Source organism: Solanum dulcamara, chromosome 4, assembly GCF_947179165.1.
Source record: "Solanum dulcamara chromosome 4, daSolDulc1.2, whole genome shotgun sequence".
Lineage (NCBI taxonomy): Eukaryota > Viridiplantae > Streptophyta > Magnoliopsida > Solanales > Solanaceae > Solanum > Solanum dulcamara.
The window spans coordinates 69,060,643-69,070,334 of record NC_077240.1 but is presented as its reverse complement, the minus strand read 5'-3'; the positions used below and the strand labels follow the sequence as shown (position 1 = coordinate 69,070,334).

Below are 9,692 nucleotides of genomic sequence, written 5' to 3'. Positions count from 1 at the left end.
TCAAAAAAAATAGATGTAGGCACGAGGGCTGATAGGCCGTCACAAAACACACAAAACCCAAACCATATATACAAAACCCACAACATAAATCTGTCTACAGACCTCTACAGATGATAGCATAGTCATAAGACGGGACAGGGCCCCGTCGTACCCCTGACCAACATATCCAAATATACAGAGATAGAGTCAATACCAAAATACAAGCTCCGAACAAGGGAGCACTGTCAATAACACAGCAGATGTCCTAAACAGGCGGCTCAGCAAAACGAACGTCGGTACCTGCGGGCATGTAACGCAGCCCCCCCGAAGAAAAGGGGTCAGTACGAAAAATGTACTGAATATGTAAAGCATGAATTGTAATAAATTAAAATCATAATCGGAATAGTATGTGCAGAAAACAAAATAAATGTTCAGAATTTCAAAATACTTATCATAATCCCAAATCATATATGCAAATACATATGCCATATCCGGCCCCATGTCATGGGACTCGGTGAACAAAGTGTGGTTGCCCTCCCATCAGCGGCACCACGGCACAGCATAACACCAGAGTAGGGAATATCTCCGTAACAAATCATATCATATCAGATGGTCATATCAAATCATATCATATCACAAACATATATGTACATGGCACAGCATAACTCCGTGGCATAACATTTACCACCCCATGTACATGTCATACCTTCCCCCTCACGTCGGGACACGGCGAACAATGCAGAGAAATACGCACGAAAACATATCCTGGCTCAGGCTCAGTGAAAGAAGCATTGAGGCATCCACGAGTGGAGTAGTGAGAAACTAAATGCAATTTAAATTACAAAACATTTATACAGACTCGATGGCATAATTTCGATAACAAATCGTAAAAGGAATTTGAATAATAATAATAGTACAAGTACTTCTAATATCACAATAGTCTACGTAAAAAATAGTATTTTCCGAATCATCTCCGTACTTCCAAATATATTATGGGATTTAACGGAATAATTATTCATATAATATTAGGAAGCATAGCAAAGAGTTTCTTTCAAATTCTATCTACCGTAATTCAAACGGAATAACGAAGAAAAATTCGGAATAGTGGGGCCCACCTCGGTCGAATGAGGTGGCGTATACAATTTACGTGCATTAAACTTCATAACATTATTTATAAGAGGTTCAAGGTAATCGGATTTTATTTGAGCAAATTCTAGAAGTTTAGACAATTTTTCCAAAATATTCATAAATACCTAATTCAATTCTATTGAATAGAAAAGGGGTAATTTTGAGCGTCGATTCCGAAGAATAGAGTGATCCCCGAGGCTCGTATCCACTCCTATTACATCTAGGACATGCTAAGTGAAGAAAATGTAAAGCTTTACATACCTTTTTGGCCTTTTACGGTTGTCCAAGTTCAATTCCCGTTTCCTCCAAAATCTACAATTGATCACATTTACCAATTACTATTTATAAGACTTTAAGAATTCAATTTTTCCAATATTTGTCTACAAAAATTTCGGCAGCATCTCCCTTATATATATGACAACCCCGAGATTACAACTCGGCCACCATATCAACAACCAAGCCAACAACAACACCGATACCATCAATAATCAATTTAAAACGCACCATAACATAAATTGATTTCTTTTCCAACTAATGCAATAACTTTCAACCCAACTTTGCATTTCCAAATAAATATGAATATTTCATATCCATTATTCCTCAATTCCATATTTCACCCAAAAATTCCATAAATGCAACAAAACTATTACAATTCATTTTCTTCTTTCAACTCCATAATCAAATTCATTTCCTTCTTTTAACTTCATAATCAACAACAACAATCCATACTTGAACAACTTTACTTTCATAATATTATAAAATCATACTAAAAATACATAATTCCCTACAATCCATTTTAATACCAACTTAAACCATTTAAGCTTCCCTTATGTTCCAAGAATCACAACAATAATTAACAAGCTATACAACCTTAATTTTTCCCATCTCATCACCTAACCCATATTTCCAACTTCAATTAATTTCATCCAACTTCCATTTTCAACATCAAATATTTATCATACTACTATTCAAATACTACACCAAAAATACTACACAAAAATTCAAGTTTTCTTGCCAACAATCTTACATACACATAACTTATTCATATGTCCAAATCCAACCATATAACTTCCATATTTCCATGGATTCTACACATCTCTACTTACTACAACATAAACAAACTTCATAACATAATGAAATTGGATTAATTCTTACCTTTTCCTTTCAACTTCTTCACTTCACCAAGACACCCAATTAACCAAACAAGGCTCCTATCTTCCAAAATAACTTCATCATGTTGTAGAGGATCCTTGAATTAGTAGGAATACTAGGAGAAAATATTTTTTGGAGCAAGATTTTAATTTTCTCCCTATTTTTTTCCTTAGCCGATTTTCTTCTTCTTCTTCTTTGTTTTCCTCAATTTTTCTCACTTCTATCTTCTCCAATTCTCTTGAATCTTCTAAGAATTGGATGATGACTCCCATGTAAAATTTCAATTTTGCCCCTCACCTTTTCTAATATTCTCAAGTTGAAATTCCAATTTTGTCCTTAACCTTTTGTAGTATTTCCATATGTGAAATTCCAATTTTGTCCTTAACCTTTTATAGTATTTCCACATGTGAAATTCCAATTTTACCCTTAAACTTTTCCAATATTTCCAAATTCCAATTTAGTCATAAGAATTATGTATCCAACAAAATCAAACATAGTCTTGCCCTTGACTTGTTACCGTTATCCCAAAAATGTCCTATTGTGAAAATAAAAAAAATATGGGATATAACACTAATTAAGAGGAAGGCAGATGTTTTTTCAGTTTTCAAAGAATTCAAAGCGCGGGTGGAACTTGAATCTGAGAAAAAGATCAAGTGTTTGAGGACAGATAATGGAAGAGAATACACTGGTGATGAATTTAATAACTTCTGTAAACAAGAAGGTATTGAAAGGCAGTTCACGGTGGCATATACTCCACAACAAAATGGAGTAGCAGAGCGGATGAACAGAACCTTGTTGGAACGGACAAGAGCTATGTTGGCAACTACAGGGTTGGAAAAACCATTCTGGGCAGAAGTAGTCAAAACCGCCTGTTATGTGATCAATCGTTCACCATCAACCGCAATTGATCTGAAAAAGCCAATGGAGATGTGGACAGGAAAACCAGCTGATTATTCTCGCTTACATATATTCGGAAGTCTTGCTTATGTTATGTACAACACCCAAGAAAAATCAAAGTTGGATCCAAAATCTAGGGAATGCATTTTCTTAGGGTATGCTGATGGAGTCAAGGGGTATCGCTTGTGGGATCCCACAGCCCGCAAGGTGGTAATCAGTAGGGATGTTGTATTTGTTGAAAACAAGATACAAGCAAAAGAAGGTAGCACTTCAAAAGAAAAATCAGAGACTACTAGAGTTGAAGTTGAAGAAATAGAAGAAGTTCCAGTTTCTTCTGAAGAAGCACCAGAGCACGAAGAACAAGAGCAAGCTGAGATCGAAACTTCAGAAGTTCGATGGTTAACTAGGGAGAGAAGAGAACCAGCTTGGCACTCAGATTATTCTATGGAGAGTAATATTGCATACTGTCTACTAACAGAAGATGGAGAGCCTTCAACTTTTCAAGAGGCTATGAAAGGCCAAGAATCATCTCTATGGGTGGAAGCAATGCAAGAACAAATTGAAGCTCTCCATAAAAATAAAACATGGGATCTTGTTCAATTACCACAAGGAAGGAAGGCCATTGGAAACAAATGGGTCTACAAGATCAAACACAATGGTAATGATCAAGTGGAGAAATATCGTGCAAGATTAGTGGTGAAAGGATTCGCTCAGAAAGAAGGTATCGACTTCAATGAGATATTTTCTCCAGTGGTTCGACTCACAACAATTCGAGTAGTCCTGGCGATGTGTGCTATGTTTGACTTGTACTTGGAGCAGTTAGATGTCAAAACTGCATTTCTTCATGGAGAGCTTGAAAAAGAAATTTATATGCTCCAACCAGAAGGTTTTGAAGAACAGGGAAAAGAGAACTTGGTTTGCAGGTTGAACAAATCTCTATACGGTCTCAAACAGGCGCCGAGATGTTGGTATAAGAGATTTGATTCCCTCATTATAAGCCTTGGATACAACAGACATAGTTTAGATCCTTGTGTTTATTACAAGAGATTTGGTGATGAAGATTTTGTTATTTTGCTGTTGTATATTGACGACATGTTGGTAGCAGGCCCCAACAAAGATCGTCTCACAAATTTAAAGGCACAGTTGGCTAGGGAGTTTGAAATGAAGGATTTGGGACCAACAAACAAGATTCTAGGGATGCAAATTCACCGAGACAGAAATAATAGGAAGATTTGGCTTTCTCAAAAGAACTACTTGAAGAAAATCTTGAGACACTTCAAGATGCAAGACTGCAAGTCAATTTCTACCCCACTTCCTATTAATTTCAAGTTATCCTCAAGTATGAGTCCTAGCAATGAAGCAGAGAGGATGGAGATGTCTCGAGTACCGTATGCATCAGCAGTGGGAAGTTTAATGTTCGTCATGGTATGTACTAGACCTGACATTGCACAAGCAGTGGGAGTAGTTAGTCGATACATGGCTAATCCTGGTAGAGAGCATTGGAATACTTTTAAGAGGATCCTGAGATACATCAAGGGTACCTTAGATGTTGCAATGTGTTATGGAGGATCAGACTTTAATGTTAAAGATTATGTTGATTCAGATTATGCAGGTGATCTTGATAAGAGCAAGTCCACCACAGGTTATGTGTTTACTCTTACTGGAGGAGCTGTAAGCTGGGTTTCAAAACTGCAATCTATCGTGGCTACATCTACGACAGAAGCAGAATATGTAGCAGCTACACAAGCTAGCAAAGAGGCAATATGGATGCAGATGTTACTGGAGGAGCTCGGGCACAAACAAGAGAGAGTTGCTTTGTTTTGTGACAGTCAGAGCACTTTGCACCTTGCAAAGAATCCGGCATTTCATTCAAGGACAAAGCACATACGAGTTCAGTATCACTTTGTTCGTGAGAAGGTGGAAGAAGGCAGTGTGGATATTTAGAAAATTCACACTAATGACAACCTAGCAGATATGTTTACAAAGCCGATCAACAGTAACAAGTTTATATGGTGTCGATCTTCTATTGGCCTAGCAGAAACGTAATATTGCATTAATTGGGTAGAAAGGATGATGTGAAGACTTAATTGATTCTCAATTAAATCTTCAAGTGGGAGAATGCAAAGTCAAAAAGGCAGCCATTGCTGTGGAAAAAGAGGGCAGCCATTGTTGAAAAATGGTAAAGTAAAAAAGGCATAGCTGTTTTGTTGGAAAAACAGCAAAAACAAATGTGTAGAAAATGCTGGCAGTACGTTTTCTGAAATACAAAGCGCGTAAAAGAAATTTTACGCGTTTTGTTCCTCCTATAAATAGAGGGCCTAATGCCCTCATTTATATCATCAAAAAATCCCAGAAAGAGAGAGTAAAAATACAAAGAGAGTTATACACCAAGATAAATATTGTAGTCTTGAGTGTCCTCTTTAGTAGTTGTTCCTTTTACAATAGAGAAGTGTTAATTGTTGTTTTCTCCTTGTATTTGAGAGCTGTGTACTCCATATTAAATAGTGAGATCCTTCTACCCCGTGGTTTTTCCCTTCTATCATTTAGAGGGGTTTCCACGTAAAATTCTCGTGTCCAATTTATTTTCAATATTTTCATCATATCAAACTTTAGTTGTGGTTCTTACTCACCCCAACAATTGGGTTGCTCTTAAACGACTTCTCCGCTGTCTCCATTCAACTACTTCCTTTGGTATACTCATTGCCAAGGAGACTGATTGTAGGTTGCTTGCATACTCTGACTCACACTGGGAAGGGGATCCTCAATATCGCACCTTGACCACTGCTTATGTTATCTATCTTGGTCATTCTCCTATCTCATGGTCTTCAAAGAAGAAGCATTCAGTTTCTTGTTTTTCTACAGAGGTAGAATATCGGGCAGTTGCTGCTACTGTTTCCGAAACTAACTAGCTCACCCATCTTCTTTGGGAACTTCAGTTTCCTCTGACTGCTTTTCGAAGAGTTCTTTGCGACAATATTAACACTACTTTTATTTGAGCCAATCCTGTTTTCCATAGCCGCATGAAACAAGTGGCAATCGACTTCCATTTTGTCTGTGAACAGGTTGAGCGCAAACAGCTTGAAGTTGCCCATTTACATGCTGCTGATCAAGTTGCAGATTTATCACAGAGCCAATTCCGCATGCACATTTCAGTAACCATTTCTCCATGTTGGGCGTAGTAAACCTTGACACCAACTTGCGGGGGCGTAATAACCGCTAGCAGATTTTAGGACTTTCGTTATTTGTAGGACTTTTTTTAATCAGTTTTTATATTAATTTTATACTTATCAACTTTCTAATCTTTTGGAGTGTAATTATGTAGGTATCTCTAAGTTATTTATTTCTCGGCCTTGTATGTAATACACCGGCTATATAAGGGCCAACAAAGAATAAAATACAAATCAGTTGATCTGCGTCATTTCTTCTCTTCCTCTTTAATTTGTACCGTGTCTTTTTAGTTTTTCTCATGACAATGTAACACAAGTTCTTGGGAGATTGTTTTACTTTCACATTGTTATTAGACTTTATCTTTATTAATAATTCAATTGTTGGACTTATATATTTTAGCTTCTCTCATATGGTAAAAATTGGGTTGATATACGTCTTCATTCAACTGACTTGGGATAGTCGAGTGCCATTATAGTTTAAAAACTGAGTCATGACAATCACATACATTAATTTCCATGTTTACACTATAGATGTTACGTACTTATCATTTTAGTAAATATGAAGTTAACTTTTACTTTTTTTTCATTGATTATCTTTTTAACTCAAAATGGTCATTATTTATGTTTCCTTCTTAGTTTGATATTATTGATTTAATTAGACACTTACAGGCAAACGAAGAAGTGAATTGCCTTGTTAAAATTTTCTTGTTCACTCAAGCTTTAATTAGTTTTTTTATTAGCCTATGGAAAATATTATGATGAACATGATGTAGTGGGCATTTTCCTGGGCAAGGGTGCACTTCTACTTTGCAACCCTTATCTGTTTTCGGATAGATATATAAGGCAAAAGTTGACCTTTCTCTCTCACTTGCAAAGAAATAGTCCTATGTCTTCTCTACCCGAACAATGATTGTTGAATAGACTTGCCCAGGTATCCCCACACAGAACTATTTCATATTCAAGAGTATCAGGCAATAGCCCTAAGAAGTCCTACACCTTATATCTAACTCTGGAAGGAGGATGAGCCTAGATACAATTATTGAATATCCCAGGTGCATGTGTCAGAGCACCTAAGATGTCAAAACTTCCCCTAAAATTCAAAGAAGAAGAGAAAAACTAATGATTATAGAGAAGAGGATCTGTATTATTGTAGATTGGGTTCCAATTCTTCAAATAAAAATAAAAGATCTTCAATATATATGTAGTCTTGTAGGATAATCAAAGGGAAACTTCTGCTTTTTGATGCATAATGAAAGACATATTCCAAGTTTCAAAGTCACAAAAAAATCCATGAAGCAATTTCTCAAAAAGAAAAAAAAACACAAGAGAAAGTTCCACATGGAGCTAAAAATTGTTTTGCACTCTACGTCTCATTAAGTCGTGGAGCTAAATTGTTTTAGAAAATAAACAACGTATGGTTCCCATATAACCTACTTACCTACAATTTCTTATTTCCCATACCTGAAAGCATAAGATGGTCCATAATACAATGACATAGAGTGGCAGTAACTTCAAGTCCTCAACGAATTTATCCATAATGTGGATCAAATTTACTACCATCTCACTAAGCAATATCTATGCAGATTATCAATATGTAACAAGTCACAACTATGTATGAGCAGAAACCTTTGCCATAGTTGGGCATATATTCTGCAGTCCCCTGTTCATTTTTTTAGTGATACTAATGGCGTCCCTAGAGCCTGCATACACTCCAACTAATTAACTGGGCAACTTTTCCATCCCATAGGAAGAATTTATTAAACTCATATACAAAAGTCTAACTTGTTGGCATCAAATAAGTCAGGAGGTAAACACGGGATAATATTCAACACCAAACTACAAGCATGAAAACTGAGCAAGTATTGGAGGCCATAGCACATGTTGACAAGGTAATGCTGCCCACCAAGGTTAGAACAGATGGGCTGACCAGGTGTTGCAGTTGGAATTCAAACCTAGAATCTCCAAGTTGTTACTCCTATGCCTTAGTTACTAGGTCATCTGTAATGACCCGACTCGTCGTTAATTAAGATTAAAAGAAATTACAAGAAATTTTACTCAACTGGGTCTCACCATCCCTCCAGAGAGGGATGGTCCCGCCAGAGCAGGAATATGGCTGCTAGAGTGGGAGGACATAGGTCAGAACTTAATTCGCGTTTTTCTTATTTCCCCCACTTCCTCCAAGTGTAAGTAGATGTGAGGGTTACTATAAAAACCCTCCAAAGGCTGCTCCTAACTTGGGAAGAAGAGGGGAAGGAATCTCAAAATTAGAAGACTTTCAATTGGTGAAATTCAATCCTACCTTGTCCATAAAACATTTGGAACCAAGAATTTCAGCAACATTGTCCCTCCACAGGTTCTTGGTGCCAGGTAGGATAGGCTTCGCTTTTTTGAGTAGTAAATCTATACCTCTTGTGTAGTATATAAGGAAATTTAATGAGAAATCGTATAACTAAGTTGTGGTCATGGGTCACGGGTAGAAATTTGATTGTGTTAGGGTTTAATTCGAATGTGACCTGGGTAAAGAGATGTTGTAATGATTGGGAAAGTTTATTGTTTGTGATATTATTGCATACAGACGGTTAAATTATAATAGGCATAGTATTGTGTACAGAAATATAAAACAAGTAGATATTAAATATAAACCTTAAAGCTTTGGTAGTGTATGTGATGGTTTTGTTTCCCGTATGTATTTTATATACTTGTTAAATTACTTCATGATATGCATATGAGTAGGGAAACATGTTAGATTATATGTGAAATGACCACTTACTGGCATGTTGTATGATGAACCTGTTTTGGTGATATAAAGTGGTCTACTGTTGATAGCTTGTGGTTGGTTTACATTATTGGATCGGGTGTCACGTTTTGACACATATTTGGACCTGGTGTCACATTTCGACATATATTTAAATTGGTGTCACATTCCAACATATTTTTGGATCAGATGTCACATTCCAACACAAATCTGACTGGATTGGGTCCCTTGAGAGAGAGCCAAGTATGTCTGTGTGGAGGGTCCTATGAGAGGACTTGATATTTTTCATATAATAATAATGTTAGGGGTAAATTAACCATGGATTAAGAACCCGTAAGGGAACCCTTGAGTTGAGGAGTGTTATTTATAAAGAATTGAGAGCAGGTATAACCTTATTGGTGGGTAAGAGGATGGGTCATATTAGGCCTTGGTGTGACATATGTATTAGACAAAGTATTCGATATTCGTAGGCTTAGAGATGGAGGTTTCTTGTTGACCGGGAGTGTTATGATTGAGGTTCCCACGAGTAACTATGGGAGTAGTAGTGGTTGTCTAAAATAAGGTTTAGTTAGGAAGTATAGTTGTGAGATGGATAGGCCCTTATGTTGTGAGAC

At 36.7% G+C, this 9,692-nt stretch overlaps 1 long non-coding RNA gene across 3 annotated transcripts; it reads right to left on the bottom strand.

Moving 5' to 3' along the window:
* LOC129885060 (uncharacterized) lies at nt 1-2,446 on the bottom strand. Of its 3 annotated transcripts, none has more exons than XR_008766045.1 (3): nt 2,263-2,446; nt 1,369-1,419; nt 1-801 (listed from the first exon to the last, which is right to left on the bottom strand). It is a non-coding gene; the product is annotated as an uncharacterized LOC129885060 (long non-coding RNA). The 3 variants fall into 3 exon arrangements; XR_008766047.1 differs by having other exon boundaries at nt 1-744; XR_008766046.1 differs by having other exon boundaries at nt 1-279.
* Between the last annotated feature and the right edge of the window lie 7,246 nt (nt 2,447-9,692).